Source organism: Pinus tabuliformis, chromosome 5_1, assembly GCF_031772625.1.
Source record: "Pinus tabuliformis cultivar Carrire ecotype Pingquan chromosome 5_1, CPIR1, whole genome shotgun sequence".
Classification (NCBI taxonomy): domain Eukaryota; kingdom Viridiplantae; phylum Streptophyta; class Pinopsida; order Pinales; family Pinaceae; genus Pinus; species Pinus tabuliformis.
Genome location: NC_142305.1, coordinates 492,987,256 through 493,009,077, shown reverse-complemented (window position 1 = coordinate 493,009,077; position 21,822 = coordinate 492,987,256). Strand labels below are relative to the sequence as shown.

The 21,822-nt window shown below is 36.2% G+C and overlaps 1 long non-coding RNA gene across 1 annotated transcript; it reads right to left on the bottom strand.

Moving 5' to 3' along the window:
* Positions 1-1,934: 1,934 nt before the first annotated feature.
* LOC149165641 (uncharacterized) lies at positions 1,935-2,660 on the bottom strand. The gene is made up of 3 exons (XR_016260761.1): positions 2,387-2,660; positions 2,239-2,277; positions 1,935-2,150 (listed from the first exon to the last, which is right to left on the bottom strand). It is a non-coding gene; the product is annotated as an uncharacterized LOC149165641 (long non-coding RNA).
* Positions 2,661-21,822: the final 19,162 nt, after the last annotated feature.

Below are 21,822 nucleotides of genomic sequence, written 5' to 3'. Positions count from 1 at the left end.
TTTATAGAACCAAGTATGGACCAGATGGGAAAGTTGATAAACATAAAGATCGTCTTGTTGCTAAGGGTTTTTCACAAGTTGAAGGCATTGACTATACTGAAACCTTCTCTCCTGTTGCCAAAATTAACTCTATCCGCTTTGTTCTTTCCCTTGCTGCCTCTTTCAAATGGAAAGTCCATCAGATGGATGTTAAATCTGCCTTCTTGCATGGGGACTTGCATGAAGAAATCTATATGGAACAACCTATTGGCTTTATACAAACAGACTCCAGCCTTGTATGTCAGCTTAAGAAATCCCTTTATGGTCTCAAGCAAGCTCCTCGAGCTTGGTATGCCAAAATGGATAACTTTCTTTTAGAAAATGGCTTTTCTAGGTGTCATTCTAACAATACTGTCTACACCAAGAAAGTGGGCAAGTCTCTTATCGTTCTTGTTCTTTATGTTGATGATCTTATCCTGACTGGTAGTGATCCCAACCTTATAAACCAAGTGAAGTCTAGCCTTAAAAGGAAGTTTGAAATGACAGACTTAGGACACTTACATTATTTTCTTGGTCTTCAAGTCTTGCAATCCAAGAAAGGTATTTCCCTTTCCCAATCCAAGTATGCTTGTGATATTCTACGCCATTTTCACATGGAAGATTGTAAGCCAGCCCCTTCTCCCTTTCAGTCTGGAGTCAAACTTTCAGTCACTTGTACTTCTCCTGAAGTTGCCGCTACCTTATACCGTCAACTTGTAGGAAAACTTTTGTATCTAACCCATACTCGTCTTGACCTTTCCTTTGATGTTGGCCTTGTTGCTCGGTTTATGCAAAACCCACGTGAAAGCCATTGGAAAGCAGATAAAAGAATACTTCGTTATGTTCAAGGTACAGTTCAGTTTGGGATTCATTACAGTGCCGAAGCATCTCCTCTATTGGTTGGTTTCACTGATTCTGATTGGGATGGTGACCCTGATGATCGGAAGTCTACTGCAGGTTATGTGTTCACTCTTGATTCAGGACCTATTACATGGGCTTGCAAGAAACAAGGTGCCATTTCTCTTTCTTCAGCAGAAGTAGAGTATCGTGGTGCCATAGAAGCTAGTAAGGAAGCCTTGTGGCTTCGTCAGATCCTGTCAGAGTTTGGCTTTCAGCAGCAGCATCCGACTACACTTTGGTGTGATAATCAAAGTGCCATTCAACTATGCAAAGATCCAGTCCAACATCAGCGCAGCAAACACATTGAACTGCACATGCACTTCATTATAAAGCTCATCCACGACCATGTTCTTGAAGTGAAATATTGTTCAACAGATGATCAAGTTGCAGACATCTTTACAAAGGCTCTCACAGAGGCGAAGTTCACTAAACTTCGATTTATGGTTGGAGTTCAGGAAGTTGTCACTAAGGGGGGATAGGCTCTAGTGCCTCCTTCCTTCTCCTATCGTGTCATATTTGTAAATCCTTCAATCCTATCCCAAGTTGTTCTTAAGGGGGGATGTTAGGATATTCCAACACATAGGAAATAGTTAAGTACAACTTGGTCTAGTATAGAGTTAGGTATAGAGTTAGGTAAAGTGTGTTTCTTTACTATGTACATTTTATAACTTACAATCCGACAGTCACGATATGTAGTGATCTGACGGTTCATTCTCTCCTCGGTATTACCGACACTTGATCCGTGGCTTAACACTCGATTGGTCCATGATCTCTATTTAAAGAGCATGGAGGGTCATTTGTAGGTTAACCGTTCATGAGAGAAGCTTATGTAAATTTTCATTCTTTTATTAATAAATTGCCTGAAGTGGCCGCGTTGGCTCAGGCCATGGACTGTTTCCCTCTTTGAGGGTTTTAACCACGTCAAAAGTACTGGTGTATTGATCTGCGATCTATTTGTGAGCGGTGTCCTTTGGTGTTCTGTCTGAGGAACTTACCCTGTAAATTCCTACAATGATTACAGTGCTTAAACAAATATTGAAGCACTATAATAGTGTAAGAGGGTTGTCTATGCCGTGGAACTAAGCATCAGAGCCTCTGTAAGAGAGTAAATCGAGAACCCTTAATAATTGGGGTAAAATGGAATCTTGAAAGAAAACGATGAACTTGTGAGTCCTTCGCTCGCGGCAATAGCTTAACCCTCTGAAAAAGATGGAAAAATGGGGTAGTAAACCCTAACATATCACATATAAAGCATGTAGTTAGATAAGAGACTTCAAAAGATGTGAACCATAAAGTAATGGTGTAGGGGAAACATCTTACCTGTAATATTCCCTATCCATCCATGCCATGTTTTCGAACCTGCTTAGAGGAGTAAGTACCCAGAGAATTAATAAGTGGGCTCTTCCTTTCTAAAACAACAATTATATTAGAGTGAGATTTTTGTAGGACGAGTTTCAAAAGTTAGTACCCGACAAGATACATCCGGACTCGCACCTTTCCTCTTGCCATACCAGTGTTGAAGATCACTGGACCTGTAAGGGAAATATGACAGAGAATGGGTCAAGGGTTGTAGGAGGGCCGAGGAACAAATCAAGAAGCTCAGTATTTTGAATTGAATCAGAGCAAAGTGTAATCACCTGAAGGAGAGAAGTCATCCTCATTCAAAACTCTCACCGCCATGAACCAGTTGTAGAGCGTTGGAAACCCTAGCTCGCAGAGAGAAAATGAAACAATGGTCTCGGAACCCGGGAGGGAATTAGTTACCACAAGTAAACCCTGATTAACCTCGACCGACAGATGGCCTTGGAAAAAGGGGATGTTGGATATGGCTCTAGGTGGCCGGGTTGGGTAGAATCTTCTGGAATGCAATACATTAAAACTTAATATTCCAAATGTGCCAAGTACTTAACATTGGAAGGGGTGAACTATTGCGATATTGGGTCATAAGTCTAAGTCAGTGGCATGGGTTTACAATCAAACTTTAGAAACTCTGCCCTAAGGGTTAATCAAAACAATTGTAGAAGGCTAACAACATTAACTATCTGAGATATAGCTCATATAAAACTTTAATATAATATTTTGATGATGTATGAAAACATTTATGTGAATTCCGTGTGTAACAAAGCATTGGTAAATGTAATGTTTTTTTAACAATGGTGTGTCTTGAGTGCATGTGGGTTACAAATCAAGCCCTCATAAATTCTAATGATAATATATGAATGCTGCTAAATAATCCATATTCATGTTCAAATATAATAGAAATAATTTAATTTAAAATATCAAGAAGTTAAATGTTCAAATAGTGTGGAATAATATAATTTAAAATATGAAAAAGGTAAAATGTTCTTGATAAAATAAAATAAAATATAAAATAAATTTCTCATTTTTAATAAAATTAAATTAAAATGAAATTACACCGTATTTTTATTTAATTATATTGATTTTAAAATTTAAATAATTATTAAATAAAGAAATCCAAATTTAATACAAATGATGAACTCCTTCCTGATCCATTATTACATTAAAATTTAATAATATAAATTAAAATAGATTAATTTAGTATTCCACATATAAAGTGCTTACGTTTCTTATATCTATGGGTAACTCTTTTCTTCTCTAATTTTTTTTAAGTATTGAATTATTTTTGGGATTTTTTGGCTAAAAAAAGTTGAACTATTTTTTTAAATCATGATAAATCCATAATTCCTTGGGAGTTATTTTTTTGTTTTTTTTTAAGTATAAATCTTTGTTGCAAGAAATAAATTAATTTTAAACATAATTATTTAGAAGTATAATACTTATTTTTTATTAAATATAAGGTAGAAAATAGATGTTGAAGAGGTCATCACATATCTTTGCAAATTAATTATATTGTATATATAATTATAATACTTTTAATAGTTATTTAGTTATATACATAAGTTTTATTTTGTGTATTCATGATAATGTGATATTTGTAAAAGGATATTGTATATTAAGGACTTAATTATTTTTAATTAGTGATTTAATCATTATTTTAGGTGTTTGTTAGGGTTTAGTTATTTTATTGATACAAATATGATTTTTATGTGACTCGTGTATTTAAAAAATAAATCATTAATTTTAAAAATTAAAAAATTAATTATTTAAATAAGCGTGTATATTTTGGAATTGGTTTTCTCATAATTTTAATTTAATTATCCATAATTATTAGGTGGATGGTGGGGACACTTTGAACAGGCCCAGGGAGATGGCAAGGATGACCCTTGTTCTGTCTACAGAACAAAAGGAAATTAAAATATTCTAAAAGTAAAGATGGTTCTATAATATATAGAATACATAGAAGTGGTTTGGAGTGCATTGGACCATGGTCTATGTATATATTAGAGGGATTTTCAAAACAACTGGTCAATGTTTGATCGTCATCATACCCTTCTAGGAGTACGAAATGCAACACATCCGAGAGTTTCAATCACACACTCTAGATGGAAAAATGGGTGGTTTATATCCCAACCAAAAGAAAAATAAAAACAAAAAATGTTGGAACTTGCGCTATGCCACCATTCTTGATATCCTTGCTAAAGGAATTCTAATTTGCAATTTTAGAAGCTTTAATTTGCCATTGTATTTCATGCTTCTCTTGTATAACTTATAGTTCTATGTTTTAATATCTCTTCCACTACATTAAATAGAATTACAGGCTTATCTTCACAAACAAAGATTGTAACATGCTGAAATAATGGAGTTGGCCTTGACTAACAATGCCACTTCTATGTTGCTGAATGACACTATGGAAATTATACCACTACTCCAAATAATTGGCATTAGCTAAGTTACCTCATTAACAACTACATCCTCACTCTGCCACATTACCCTCTCTAATGGAATGCATCAACACTAGACTCTACTACCAATTGCATATACTAGAAAAGTTTCATTTGAATACATCCGAGTCAGCTTGATCGTTTTACTTAAAAAAGTATCTTTCACTGATTTCAACACTCTTGTAAAGCCAAAAATTTGTCTTCAGTTTCCTTCGTACTTCTGTCTCTTTTTTCTCTTCCTGCATCACCCAAAAAAACTAATGAATACTAAATTAACTTCTTCCTTTTCCATTTGCACAAGTTCGGTAAGAATTCTTGAGCTTGAGGTTGTAAAACATAGAGTGACACTTACTAAAGACCCATCAACACTACTACATGCAAAGGCAAGCACATCCCAAACTAGCTCTTAATTATCACAAGAAGGTTTGCCCTCTATATTAACTCCAATGAATAGGGGCTAATTAATAGGGGTTAATTCCCAAGTAAACAACACAAATGAAAAGGGACTTGGGAAAACTAAAAATTGGTTAAGCATTGGCGAAGGCTTGTCTAGGAAGCTATGAGACAGATAGAGATAGTGCAGAGGTTGCTCGAGCTTGAGAAAAACATTGCAATTTTCTCATATTTTCTAACTAATGCAATATACAGATAGCATGGGTTTTTAGTTGTGGTTTTCCCCAGGAAATCATTGGGTAATGTGTTGATTGAATTATTTCTCTTGTATTCTTCGTGATTTCACAATCATTAATTATTTTCACAGTTGGTAGAGTAGATTCAAGTCTATTGTTTTAGTAAATTACAAGTAGAAGTTTGAATCTACAAGGAATTTCTATAATAAATTATCCATATGAAAATATATACAAATTACATTAAATGAACATCCATAAACTGTAATAAAAAGCATCCAGAAACTGAAATAATGTTCATGTATCCATAAACTGTCCATATGAAAATATATAATGTATCACATGTGAAAGTGCCCTATGAAATGAGCTTGAAAATATACAAACTATGTGGTCTAAGTACCACTACCCCTATGTGACCTCTGGTCAAACATGGTTTCCATAACCCAATACTGCAATATAACACATTGAAATTCAAATTTAATTAGATCATTATTTACAAAATAAACAATATAGAAATAAATGATTTTGAACCAAATTTGATTACATAGGAATCTATTAACCTCTCTCTAGTCCAAATGAAATTAAGGTAGGATGGGGGTCTAATCAATCTAGGTATGGTGCTCCTATGCCTCTGGCTCAACGATTAGGGCCTACATCAATGGACCCACATCGTGAATGCCTCTGTATCCAACATCCCACTCATGTTTCCACATCATTCAACCTCAAGACCACTCTGCATCTAGGCTTGTGTACACAATGACAAAGACAAATTATAATTAGTCTACCAATTAATTAGCATGCATGTAATTTAAAAAAATAAATGTTGAAATCTTAGAAATAAAAAGGTTTACCTCAATTGTCGGCCCATGTCGTTGTACATAGTGACTCTCCTCCACATGAGTGTGATGAGGTGGAGGAGACTCCATGGAAACATGCACTAATGGAGGTTGTTATGGCCCTCAATTGTCCCCTCGGATGACCTCAAAATCTCGTCCATATAGCCCTGTGTCTACATGTTATCATGAACTTATTAATATAAATGTAATCTAATACAAACTTATTAAAATAAATAATGTATAATTTGATTATAAGAGACAAAAATTCCATATATATATATATATATATATATATATATATATACCTAGCCTATGTCACGTGGATCGTACACCCTCCAAGTGTCACGGATGGCATCACGACACATATGTGCATATGACAAAACCTAGTCAGGGGTGTTATCACTCAGGTTGTTCCCAAAAGTTTTAAGAAAGGGGATACGGCCGAGGTAACCACAGACCAATCTTTTATATATATATTCTAGTCAATCTGCATCCAGAGAGGGCTCTCTATTTATGATTTAGCTTTGTTTTTGAATGTTTTAGGCTAGTTATGAAGTACAAGGGTTTTGTTTTGAGTTTGGGTGGTGAGATTCAATAGAACAGTGAGGCAAAACTGAAGAGTTCAGTCCATTGGGCATGATGGAGTCAAAAGAATGATGGCTTTCTGGATTCAGTTTCTAACAGAGGATGGCATCACAGAGCAAGGTAGTCAAACATGGAACAATTTAAAGGCTGGAATCAAATGGAATGGACTCAAATGGGTGAAGGGCAGTTTAGAATCCTTCAACATATTGAAAGAGGGAAAATGGATGATTACTTTTAAGGAGCAACTAAGAATTCCTTAGCAAATAAAACATGAAAGAATCAAGAAACAGGAGCAATTAAGAATTCACTGTTTATTCTAATTCTAAAGAAAACACAGAGAATAATAAAGACTAAAAATAGAGTGCAGCTAAGCAAATTCTGGATTAATCTTTTTCTTTACTATTCAGATCATGAACCACAGATGATATAACAGACAAGAAACTATAAAAACAAGGTAGAAAGTACTCATTGATCCATGGGTTGATTCAAGAATTCTATAACAGGTCTTCTGCATCGATTCTTCTTCCAATAGGCCAGACAACAATTTGATCCCAACAACTTTTTATTCCAAAAGTTCAGAGTTACAGCAAAGTCTAGAAAATCTACACAGACCCAACCTCTTCAAAACTCTGATGAAGGGGGTAGTTATACAACAAAATATGTACAAAAATATCTCATTAAAGCTGTGAGATAATATCTAGATTTTAACCTAACGTAATTTACAAGTAACATAGAAGCGGCTAACTTATGCCGTGCTGGAGGCTAGCTCTTTAATTCTGATCTGCTCGCCTTTAATTCTGCACTGATACTCTTTATGGCTAATTTGATATTTCTGTGACTTTGGCCTGATACTCTTTAATGCTCCTCTGATACTCTCTGACTTGTTTTCATCCTCTTTAATGCTGAACCGACCTTTCTCACCGCCTTTCCTCTGTGATTGATGTCTCTGCAGGTTCCCACTGGCTGGGGTAGCAAAAATATCCCTGTAAATCTTTATTGGTCTTCTGCAAGCTCGGAATTTCCTCGGTGATAGTTCAACTGTGTTAAAAGAGGAAGAAAACTGTAAAATGGCGGTTTGATTGAGGCCGTGAGCTCGTTGATAGAGCTTTCTGGTTCGGGAGGCGGTCGAAAAACTGTGAACCCAGTCGTTTGCATGCCTGGAGCACCTTTTGCAGTGAAAAAAATATCAAAAATGACCTTTTTACCATTTATTTGACAAAATAATTTTGGCAGGAAATTTTGGTTTGAAGGACGGATGACGTCAGCATGATGTCAGCAGGGGGTACAGAATAGATGGCGTGGTGGTGAAGTCAGCAAAGGACAGCTGACATCAGCAGATGATGTCAACAGGGGGGGGTGGTAAATGGTTTTGCCCACACCGCTTTTGGGCTTGGGCGGTTTCGGGCGGAGGGGCAGCGAACAAGCTGAGCGGTCGACACGTATCCACAGTACGGGGCCAAAACCTCCGTTCCCCTGCGGCTTAACGTTCGTCGACAAGGGGGGTCGCAAAATGGTTAAAGACCGTTGGATGTGGAGGTCCAAATCGGACAGTGGACGATCGTTGGAGATGGCGGAGGTTTAAACAGCGGGGGCCCGATCATATTTAACGTTTTTTTAATGGTGTTGGGACTATTACAATTGGTTCGCAGGGTTTGGTTAGGTTATTAATTAACCAAAGGTTAATTAATCCCGAGGTTTTTGCGCAGCGGAGGCTATTAATAAGCTCCTGATGAACTATTAATCCCTCATCTATACAGTGCTATGGTTATAGTTTAACCAGGGGCGGGATATTTAACATTTGGGAAATATATATATATATATATACATACTACGGGATTAGGAATATTTTACAAGGGAGTTATATAATAAACAGTTAGTTTGTTAATATGAAAGAAATGAGAGCACCAAGTTTAAAACATTAAAAACTTAGGCTAAAGGGAAAAAGGAGTTTATATATGATTTTTGTACAATTTTCCTAAGTAAAATGGGGTTTTAACGTAGGCTTTTTTATGAAATGAAATGGATGGAAGGAGTGATTTGGTGATATTAAGCAGATCTTAATATCTTTGGGGGGAAATTAGTAAATGACTTTGGGGAAAAAGTATGAATGGGAGATTAGGCATGCCTCGCCTGAGTTGCATCAAAATATAAAACTGCCATGGTACCTGTGATAGAGATAATATTAACATATTTTTAGAGACAAAACCTATCACAAGTCTCATTCTGCAACAACAATCTACCTACCCTACCTACTTTGCCTAACATTTTTTCTTCTTTTACTTTGGGTGCACTTAGACTGGAAAACCCTTTTCAACTTTTCTTTTCTTTACATGGTAAGCCTACCTAAGTCTACACTTATTTCTTCCAAGGGCTCAGATTAAACAGTTGAGCTCCTTTCCTTCTCTACCTATCTATTTTTCTGCCAAGATTAAACAGTTTGGACAGATGTTTATTCTCTAGCTCTAAAACATGAAATTTAAACATGAACTGGACAAGATTAAGCTGTTTGGCCATTCATCAATTGTGGCAAAAAAGTTTCAACAAGCTGTACATGATGCTTTATTTACAGAAAATGAAATAGTAGTGGCATTTGGACTTGCACACTTTTCTGGTCTTTTTTATTTGGGGTTCATTTCTTTTCATTTTTTCTTTTGACCATTTATTTTTTTCACCCTTTGATTTTTCTTTTAGGGTATACCCTCTTTACATTTTTTTATTTTTTTTATAATATGGAAACCTTTACAACAAGGAAAGGTATGAACATATTACAGAGCTCAACCAGTCAATCATGAAATATGACACCTATTACTATAGGAGTATAACAAGGGGGTAGAATCTCAAGCACTGAATCATCAAATAATGGAACTGGCAGGTCACGAGGCAATAATGGTGTTCTACTCATCTCTCCATGCAATGTGACTTGCGTACTGGCCAATGTGGTCCACATTCTATCCGCAATGGTATACCTGGTCTCAAAGCCGAGCTACGACGACTCTTATAGCTCTATCGAAAATACCATGCTTTGAGGTGGTAGTGGCAACAATATTATAGGTGGTGGTACATGCACAAGGTACGTACGAGCCTCGACACAATCATAGCTATGACCCCTACTGTGTCCATAAAACTCAGAACCAGTGATGGTGAAATCTAGCCTCATATGTAGCACAAACTCCTCATATACATGCTTTTCAAAGTAAAGGGGGACTTGGTCATGGTGGGGGAACTAGCCCTAAGTTACAATGAATCGATCATAAACAAAAGGGGCCACATCAAAATTCTTAAAATATTTGAGTGGAATTAGACCAACATGTCTAGAAGGGGGTTTAGAGGGATGTTAAACAACCCCCCACACACATCAATGCCCTTGGTGGTAGTTTTCACTACCTCCTAAGTATCTGGGCCTCAAACCTCCTACCTCCTAATCCTATGTATGGCATGTAGAAGGTTGCTACATGGGGCCACCCTCTGGTAGGTCTGGATAAACCTATTGATTCTCTCTAACATCAAAGTCAGCTATGTCTAGTAGGCGACTGAGTAGGGAGTGTACCCAACTCTCATGTAATCCATGCATGCTAGGCCCTAACATCTTCGAGTGTGACAATGGAATCATCCCACAAGGGATTAACGTTTCACTATCATCCACAACTTTGACCTGTTAAGGGTTTGCAAATCATAAATATAATTTAACATATATAACAAAATAAACATAATAAGATATAAAATAAATTCAAACACATCAATTGAAGACGATTTAAAAATTAAAGACAATTTCAAGCCATAAACATATAAAGTTTAAAGAGGATTTAAAAATGCAGGTGGTGTACCTTCAACAGGTGAAGATGGTTTAATCTCGGTAAGATGGTTTACTCTCGGTATCATCATCAACAAAGACAAAAACACTACCTCTCACACTCCTAATAGCATCAGAACCAAGATCTGCTAGTTGAACAAGAACTCTGGTTGGGCTACGTGAACTTTCATGAGCTTGGCCATGTATCACTGATATCCCCACACTCTAACGACCTGCGGTTATGGGCTATATGGGAGATGGCTCTATATAAATTTAGTTGGAAGGGGATTGATTATAAGAGTTATAGAGTTAATGAATAGAATACAATCAAATTATAGAGGAATAGAAGCAATATAGTTTTATTTTAAGTATGTAAGAGTCGTCTAAGCCATATAAGCTTCCATCATAGACCTTTAGAATTGAAACAAAACTATTACATATAATACATATAAACTAATCCAAGAGGAAATGTTGACTAAAAAGTGTTGACAAAAAAACCATTTCTAAACTCAACTAGAATAATCTAGCCTTCCTAAAATTTAGAGCCCCTTTTTTGATAATTTAACAATCGAAGTATTAAGTTCCATGTAAACATAATCGAAAGAAGTGATCAAATCTAACTTGACACTTTTTCCCATTTCTAAATAATGCACTTTATTCATAGAGAATAAATATGTAAATATATGTAAAAAATTGAAATAAACCTATTTGCAAAACTAATAAAATTTCATGCCAACCAAACACTCCATAAGACAAGTTCCTATAATGTTTGAATTTGACACATGACATGGAAGTAGGTGAAAGCGCATGAAGATAATGCTTTAATGCTTTTAGTTCTTTTGTTTATGGTAAACGCACTACATAATGAAACAATTTGGTACATTATAAAAGAATCAAAATACTTTTATTCACTTTAAATTCACTTCTCATAATGGTTTTAATGTATGTATTAATGCATTGTTGAAACTTGATGTTGCATAAGAGATGAAATTATCATGATTTTTTTTCATTTAAAAACTAATACATAAAATATTATTAATGATTTATTAAAGTATATATGTTGAATTTCATAATGCCTAAGCCTCCACCATTTCATATTGCATTGGATTGTGGGCAATATAATTTACAATACAAATAAATTAAACCTATAATTTATTTTTTACCATTATATTATTCTCTAACTATCATATTTTTTTTTAATTAATAAAAACCAACACAAAATATAATAAATATTTTATTAATAAAAATAAATTAGGTTATATGGTTATGTTATATGTGTGTGTTATGTTATGTTATATTATAGTTATACATAGCTTTATGTTATGTTATATAATATGCTAGTTATGTTATTATATAGTTAAATATATAGTTATATTATATTATGTTATATATGTATATATATTATATAATTAATTATTGTTAATAAAATTTAATTAAATAAAAAAAAAATCCCTGTTTTCTACTTTTAAAGTTAATATTTTTTTAAGTAATTATTTTTTTAAAACAAATTACTATATTTATGATTAAAAATATTAATAATATAAATTAATTTAAATTTGAAATAAAATAAAATAAAATATATTCATGTTTGATAAATGGAGGTTTTCCATGAGTAATTATATTCATTATCTCAATATTAAGCTCCTAATGACTTTGGTTGTAACGATCTCTATTCTAATAAAGTCACATTACATAGGTAGAGGAGCAGGAAGGTGAAGATGCTTTCAATCTTTCTTCTCTTTTTCAAAATCCTCCATGTCAAAATGATGTGCTTCTATTCTTGGATGATTTTCAATATGCTAATCTTGGTAGTGAATCAAATGTAATCAATTCTTTCAATCAATCCGTAGCCTTGGGAAAGAATCATTTTGATGATGATGACTTTGTTGATGTATACAATCATGAATGCCCATGTGTATCAATTGGTCTTTTGGTTTCTCATGAAGATTTTACTTTAGATCTAGAATCTGATTCGGTTAAAGAAGATGTGCTTAGAGAAACTTCCTCTTCATCTCGCTATCCCTTGTGCTCTATCGTCTGTGATGCATCTACTTGCGACAAAGATACTCCATGCTCTTTAAGTTCTTCATCCAATGAGTTATATTCTTAATTGCCACAAGACACTAATATTATCCATGATGCAAATAAAAATAATTGAGCCATTAAGTACTCTTGCCACCCCTCATCATCTCTTCTCTTGCATGAAGATAACTCTTCAAATCAACTTGTTCATGAAATTTCCCCGATTTGTTCATCTTTGAATTTGCGATCAAAAGAATATTTCGACTTGAGTAATTTGGTTGTTGAAGTGGAAGAATCTGGTTAAACCAGTGAAAAATATGACTGCCATCCGGTGAGTAGTGGTCTTATTGAAACTAGTGATAGTAGCTATCCTCACACCATGCATGATCTGGTACAATCTTCAAAATGATATTTTAAAATTCTGGAAAGTTCTGGGACCTATCAGAGAGTCGAGGCACTTCAACTTTCGTTGATGCTTATGTCAAGATTTCGCGACTCTGGTAAGCCCCCCGAACTAAGCCAGATATGGTTTCTCCCACACAACCCTTCTCTCTGCATGGTTTCACTCGATGTATATTTCGTTTTGAAAAATGTTTGGTATTTCAAGTATAATATTTCAAATTTTCAAGATTTTACTTCTGACCAGATTCAAGAATCTTTTTCAATTTATTCATCTTCATGCAAATATCTCACATCAAACCTAGGTTTGGAATGTGTAACTCTCATAGAGTCAAGGAACTGTGAAGGTGATATTTTCAAAGACTATATTTGGCTGTAGGAATCATGCCTATCATATTCATCTCTTAATAGTCAGCTCCTGTTTTTTCTTGCAAATGTTATATTGAAAATCTTCCCCTTCATTGCACCTAAAATCCTCTTGAGGAATAATGAATGCATGAGTTATCACACGAATCGAGTTCTTGTTCGTTCACCATGTCCCGACTGATCTCACGTATTTGTTGTGTTGGCATCACTTTAAAATTATTTTCATGATTATGATGTTTGCACACTTTGTCACCAGTTATAGGAAAACAATTTGTCATATTTGGTTTGCGAGGAACTTGGTTCGATTGTTCAGAGCATTCGCAGAACTGTTCAAATTGATTTATCTTCGTTTATTACAAACTGGGAATCTAATGCTTTAATCAACTCATCTGATCATTATTCTGTCTTTGATGACTGTCATTCATGTTATCATTTTCCCACCAGTATATCCAATGGCAGTTGTTTTACATCCTTCGGTCTTCATCATTAAACATCTCACTATTCGAATTTTTGTCGAGCAGTTGAGGCAATTTAGTCTCTATTGATGGTTATGTCAGATCCTAACTGTCTCGAAATGACTGCTGAATATGATCATATCTATTTTCCCTCACAAGATTATCGTTATAATACCGTGCCTCTAATTGAAAATCCATCTTTCCAAATATTTCAGGGTTTTCATGAGGATCATCATGAATTTTATGATCCAACCATTGAATGTTTGGAGCAATCTTTCTCGGTAAGCTACATTGACATAAACATGTTTCGACCTTTTCTCATTCTTGCTAAGCAGGATGACACAAAAGAAGGTGCATTCGCAAGAAGTCTTCGAGGTTATCCTGATTATGCTTTCCGTCGGAGAGGTAAGAATGTGCATTGGATGAAAGTAGTGGTTGTGACACACCTTTCTGCCCACAGGAAAGACCTTCAAAATTTTGTGCAAATTATTCAAGATCTCATCTTTTCTCTTTCACATTGCTTTATATATGTGTCAATTGATCGTATCTTTGAGATTGCAAGTCAGGAAAGATTATGGTGGCTACATTGGAAATTCCATTATATGTGACCCCAACCTTCTAGTTGTTAGGTTAGGAGTAGGATTAGTTGCATCTTGGTTTTCCTTCTCTTGCACCCATCCTATGTTGTTTTGTTTAGTCTCTCTTGTCTTTTCTTTCTTTTCTCTTGGATTATGCTTTGGTTTAGCTTCTTTTGCTTGTCTTTTGGTTTTGTTTACATGATATGTGTTGTATTTCCTTTCGTTTTGTTTCTTATTAATTGTCTCCTTTTGTTTTCATCATGTGAATAAGTGTTGTGCCTGGACCTGTTTTGGCTTCTTAGTATGTGTGTGGCTGAAGTCTAAAGAGTCTTGTGACACTTCAACATTTGGTTAACCTCCACTCTGTCTTCCTTGTGTCTGCTATATGTTTTTCTCAATGAATTTCCGATGGAAAATACAATCCATCAATAAGGAGAGTTTTTTTCCAACCATGAACTTATGTCTATTCAGGAAACCTTATGCATATGAAAGGTTTTTTTTTCGGTGTTTTCATGCCTATGCAATTAGTAGAGGAGGATAAGGGGAAAAATCTAAACGATAAAACCTAAATTAGAGGTCTCTATATGCTTCTTTGAAGGAACAACCTCTTCTACTCTCAATAAGTTGGGATCCCTCTTCCGCCCAAAAATGAATAAGTGTTGATGCATAATCCTCTTTAAATAAATAAATAAAGGTGAAAGAAGAGAAAGGCTTCCTGCGTAGAGAGGTGAAACAAGCAACTCTACCAGGCTACTGTCCAGGCTCGCTAGCAGCAAAGAAATGATTGCGTTCTTGCATGACTCCGCCAGGGTACTTTCCAAACATGCTGGTAATGGAGCAACACCAGAGATGAAAAATTATACTCTGAAAATATTAAGCTAGCGAGCTACACTACCCTTCGCAACTCAAAACATTGTGATATCATTGAATCTTATGTTTTGTTCAGCCGAGAAGGCATAAAGGGGACTGTGTCTATTCATGGTATAAGTGGGGAGACCAAAGTAATCTACACGATGAATCAATGCTCCTTGAAGAACCAAGGCCCCGCATAGAAGAATTTAACCGAGGCATTGAAGATGGAATTCTACCAGTGTATCGCCAAGTGTTGTAGCTGGTACAACTACCCTCCAAAATTTTGGCTTACACTCAATTTTAGAGCCTTCCTTGGTCTTGCACATTATTGTCACAAACACCAAAACTCATTTCATGTACTTTCTTGAAGTATTTTTCTCCCCTTTGCAAGTTGGGTAAATTGTTGTCTCTTCGCATGATTTGTTGTTGCATAATGTGTAGAAGCTTGTTCTGATGGTTTCAAGGGTATATATTTGTGAATATGATTTGTTATAACCATGTAAACATTTGTCACACTCATTTGTAAAGTTTTAAGCATTGTCGCACAAGTGTCATCACGGTTGTCGTAAAGCGTATCTTAAGTGTCACGCTTGTCGTAACTGGTCATAAAGCTATCACACAGAGGTAAATGAATTGTTCATGTGTCCTAGGTAATCTATGTTGTTGTGTCTTGAAGTATTCTAAGTGTGAGATCACAGTCGAAGTCTTATCACTGTTGACATTAGTCTAACTGGTCTTACACAACCATTTCTAAGAAGTCTTCCCGACCAAGAAACTTGGTTGCACCCAACCTCCCTGAACTGCGCATTTAACAGTTTCAGTCCTCTAGCGCAATAATTTCTCTCAGCCTGGCCCTAACTGCATGCTACACAACCACAAGCCTCAATCTCCTTACCTGAGCCTCTGAACTTCCTAGTTCCACAATTTCCTAGGTTCACTGAGTGTCCATCCCCTCAGCCTGCCTCACTAGCTCCCAAAACTACACAATTTTCTCCCTTAGTCTAGCCTGAACTGTGTATTATGCAGTCTCAAGGCTCAAGCTTCACCCCTAACTACCTTAGTTGCGCAATTGCATAGTTACTGAGCCTATTTCCCAACTTATCACCTAGTTCTGGCTTAGTTAATGGATCAATATGAACCATCTTAGACTAGGGGGTTTTCAGACTAGTGTCGTCTCATCATGAGTGAATTACAAATAGAAGTACCTTACCATGTTATGTCGAGATGATGAAGAAAGAGATGAAGTAGGGAAACATGTCGAAAGACACTCTTGTAGTTGAACATGCAAGTTGATCAATCACAAGAAAGAAAAGGGACATCAATTTGTGATCACAACTCGAGACTTAAGATCATTGAAGATTCCTTATCACCAAGTCATACGGAGGTGAAAAGAATAGCATTCTCAAGCATACACTCAACACAGAACAACAAAACTGGCTTTACACTGCCACATCATCAAGAAGTCCATGTCGGCAGTGTCATGTCATGTCATGTCATGAGTTCTCATATGCCACATCATCATTGTGAATCATGTAAATGGTATTCAAAATGTATTGTAAAGTGGAAGTTTAAAGGACACACATGGAATATAAAGAGTCATGTAAGTTGAAAATTCATAGGAAGTAAAACAGTCATGAGGGTAGACAAAGAGTAACAAGGAAGGGGAACATCACCCCTTGGTTATATATACTTTCTCCTTGTATGAGCAAAGGAATTTTCACCTTGGCTCCACCTGTAAGGCATTAGAGAGACAAATCAATTCTTTTGATGAGAAAGGAGTGGCTCCAACATGCCACTATTGGAGCTAGTGATGTTCATTATATACATGTTTCTTGGAACTTTCACTTAATATAGGAAGCCTTATGGGCTAACACGTTCTTCATGCATGGATTATGGATATTTGTAAGACTATTCTGTGAATGTTTGTAATTCATGTTTGCTTTCATATGTGCTAAATTAGTTGAACTATTTCAGTTATTTTGTTGCTTATCAATTGAGAATGTGTTTTAATTGCTATGATCGTATTCACATCCTCGTGGACTATTCCGCTGGATATTAGACAAATGTTCCTTGTTACATTGGTTGCAATGACCGTCACATCCACGTGGAGTATTTTTCTTGATGTTGTACGGATCCTTCTTATTTATGTGTGTCTCTACTAGGGTGGTACTACTACATCTCTCTTAGAGGCTCACTTCTCCTCCCCTTCGCAGTGAATGAAATTTGACACACATAGCATTGAACACTTACCAGGCACACCCCCTTGCTTTTCGAAGGCGCATTCACATGCCTCTCTCTTGTTGACAACCAAAACCAAGGCATATCTTTAAGAATACATGGAAACCGAGCTGATATTCTATATGGGGCTCCTACTCCAAATGGTGTGAGGTCTAATTGGGACTTCACATCGAGGAGACCCCTTGGTTGACAGATTTCCAACACCGTCAACACATGAGTAGAACCTAACCTACTATGCATATTACACCATGACCTCTAAGTTTGTACGAACCTTAGGGTTATAATTTGAGTTGAGGAGCCCTTGGGAGTTACAACACTCTTGATGCAATACTAGGGCTCACCACAGTGGTTTGGAGACTAGCCATGAAAATGTGCCTCAGATCTGCACAGAGGAATGTGTAGCCAATTTTGAGCAATTGAAGCAGTTGCTTACCAACGCTCTAGTTTTAAATATTTCAGATCCAGATAAAGAGTTTTTGGTATGTATAGATGCTTGAAAAAGAGGACTTGGTGGGGTTTTGATGTAGGAAGGATAGGTAGTATGCTATGAGTCAAGAAAATTGAATGAGCATGAGAAGAACTATGTGGCGCATAATCTTGAGTTGGCAGAAATCATTCATGCTTTGAATATGCAGAGGAACTATTTTCGTTGTAGATGATTCATCTTGATGAGTGATCACAATGGATTGAGATAATTAATTGACCAATCAAATCTGAATGCCAGACAAGCTAGGTGGTTGGCCATGATCAGTGAGTTTTACTTCGAGATCAGATACATCAAGGGTAAAGAGAGTAGGGTTGTATATGCTCTTAGCAGGAGAGTACAGGTAAATCACATAGCATCTATGATTTTAAATGGGACATATTTATTGGATCAGATCTTGTAGGCAAGACAACAAGATGACATGTATGGGGAGTTTAGGCACAGGTTACAACAACGGGGTATAGGTGAACATGATGTGGACTATCATCTCATGACATATGGTTTGGTGAGATTTAGGGACAAGATCTATGTGCTGGACAATAGTGAGCTCAAGAAGCTTATCTTGAGGGAATTTCATGTTAAGTCGTATTCAGGTCACCCATGATATCAGAAGACATTAAGAGCGGTGAAGAAGTTATACTATTGGCCAAATATAAAGAAAGAGGTGGTAGATTTTGTGGCTAGATGTTTTGATTATCAACAGGCAAAGGCAGAGTGTAAACATCTAGGTGGGTTACTATAGCCAATTCTGATTCCAAAGTGGAAATGGGAGGTCATTTCTATGGATTTCACCATAGGTTTTCCAAGGACATCTAGACAACATGATTCTATTATTGTTGTGGTTGAGAAGTTTACAAATGCAACACACTTTATTCCAGTGACGTGTACTCATTCATCTAGTGAGGTAGCACATGTTTACATCAGAGATATATTGAGGTTGCATGGTGTTGCAAAGAAGATTGTGTCAAGACAGAGATGCTAAGTTCACTTCCAGGTTCTTAAAAGAGTTATTTGTAGGTTTGGGTATAGAGTTTGCCTTCATTACAACTTATCATCTGCAAACAGATGGACAGATAGAGAGGGTCAACAAGATTTTGGAGGACATGTTGACGATGTACTTTATGCATCAACAAAGAAAGTGGGAAGAGTATATTCCACTGGTGGAGTTTGCATATAACAATGGGTATCTGAAATATTTGAAGATGAGTTTGTTTGAGGCACTTTATGGGTGGAGTTACAATACTCCTATCAGTTGGAGTGATCCAGTGAACAAGGTATTTATTGGACTGAACAAGTTGGCAGAGATCTAATAGGAAATGCAAGTAATAGGGAAAAACATAAAGGTAGCACAAGATAGGAAGAAGAGTTATCCATATTAGCACAAGGTATTTAAGGAATTTCAGGTTAGAGAATTGGTGTACTTGTGCATCAAGCCCAAGAAGAGCTCCTTGAGGATAGGTTCATGTGCGAAGCTGGCACCTCGGTATTGTGGACCTTTCAATATTCTTGAGAGGACTATACTAGTAGCCTACTGACTTGCACTACCTCCGACAGTGAAAGTGCATGATGTTTTCCATGTGTCATTGCTTAAGAAGTATGTGAAAGACATTGATCATGTGACTGACTATTCGGTATTATAGGTGGAGCCAGAAGGAGAATTCCAACCGAAACCTCAGTGCATTTTGCAGCAAAAGATGCCCATGCTCCAGAATCGAGCAATCGAGAAATTTAAAGTGCAATGTAAGAACTTTGGGCCTGATGAAGCTACATGGGAGATGGATGATCAAATGCGGTGTATGTATCCTTCTCTATTCGCTAGTTGAGTGCATGTCTTTTGGTATATGTTTTGGTGTTGTGTTTGGTTATGTCTATATATGCATATGTATGTAAATATCACATCGAGGTGTGTTATAAAGCTCCAATAAGTTGTATGTTGTTCATGATGTGTTGGTTATGTTTTAGCAGATGGATATGATGTAAATGCTACATTGAGTTGTGTTATAAAGCTCCATGGGCAACATATGTTTTTTTTGTTTAAAAGTGTCATTGAACACTGAGGACAGTGTTCCCCCAAGGGGAGGGTTTTGGAATAGCCCCAGTTAAAAATCCAAGTAATAAAGGTAATTAAGGAAAAAATAAGACCAAGGTCATGGGACATGTAATCCAAGATGAAAGTTGGGAAAAAACATAGTGATGGGGATCAATGGTGATTAATTAATGGCTATGGAAATTGACAAAGGAATTGGTAAAGGATTTGGAAAGGCAAAGTGACATTAATTGGAATTTATTTATGAAAATAATGGAAAATAGGAGAAAAGGAAGGTGAAAGGTCACAGGTTGCATGTGAGGAGGAAAAAGAAGGAAAAATAATGGAAATTGAAGAAAATAGAGGTCTCAATGATAAAAATGCTTCTGAGGATCAGTACACAACATTGGTTAGTACAACTTTTTGTCAGTTTTAGCTTGAAGCTCTCTCTCTATACTCTCTCTCTCACTCTTGCACACAGAGTTTTCTTAGAGCATTCTTGGAGCACATTGGATCTAGAGAAAAAGAAAAGGAAAGAAGGAAAGTGCAAGAGGACAACAAGATCAACAGCTACAACTGGATTACTTTGCAGATACCACCAAGTTTCATGTATGGTTTACTTGCTAGTTTTGAAATGCATTGTGTATGCATGTGGTTATTTGGTTAGGATCTGCCATTTGCATGGAGGATTGCCTAGATTGACAATGATTTTTCCTAGCCTTTCCATTTCCTGGATAACCATGGTGTTGTGGGTTTTCCCTTTTGTTTCTTGATTGGTGCTCATGTTTCTTATGGTTGTGGGTTGAGTTATTAGTTCCTGGAGCCTTGGTTGGACAAATACTTTGGAAGCACTGTAACAACTTGGGTTGAGTTAGTAGTCTTGGAAGCCTTGGTTGGAAAAATTCTTTCGAGCCCTTTGTGGGTTGAGATACTGGTCCTGGAGCCTTGGTTGGACAAACACTTTGGAGCCCTGTGGTAGTTGTGGGTTGAGTTCCTAGTCCTAGAGCTAGGTTGGAACAAATGCTCTAGAGCCTTAGAAAACTTTGGTAGAGATCAATCTGGTGATGTTTAGTGATGTCCAATCATGAGGTGGAATCACTGGTTGAGGATTGAGGTGGTTTGGCCTCTGGGAGCTCTAGTTCAGTTTTGTTTGGTTTATTCCATGAGATCCCACATCCATGCTTAAAATATGGCATGGGGGTGATTGGATGAAAGAGAGATTTGGTTCAGCCCAATCTATGGTCGGGTGGTACGTGGAAGTCCCTGACTTGGTTGGATTTTGCTTATGTTAATAAGAGCTTTTTTCCTCTTGTATTTTATGAGTAAATGTACTTGTTATTATGTGGCTTTAATGGATATTCTATCATTGTTATAAGCATGGTTTTATGACAAACTTGAGTTATGGCTCTCATCATGTTTTCGTTAGTAAATGAAATGTTAATGAATGCATGACCTAATAGATTTTAATGCAACTATTATGAGAGGGAATTAGACCTTTTTGATGATTCTTAGATAAGTATGAGATCCCTATGTTCAGATGTGTAATTATGACCTATAGATTACATGTTCATGATGTGTTTGATAGAATGTATGTCATGGTTAGGCTTGGTTAGGTCAAGTTCTTGTCTAAGTTTGTATGGAAGGCTTTGTCCCTGTGTCATTTATCTTTTCTAAAAGTTTCATTAAGTTCTTAGTAGTGGTCTGGATACTATCCCTGAAAAAGTGCCTCATATCTCACAATCGCTGGCAAAAAACTGGGTGAAAAATATTGTAGTCTCTCACTTGTAGGCTTATGCATGTGACTAGAGGGTTATGCCAACGTCTGGGAGTCTAGATCAGTGAAA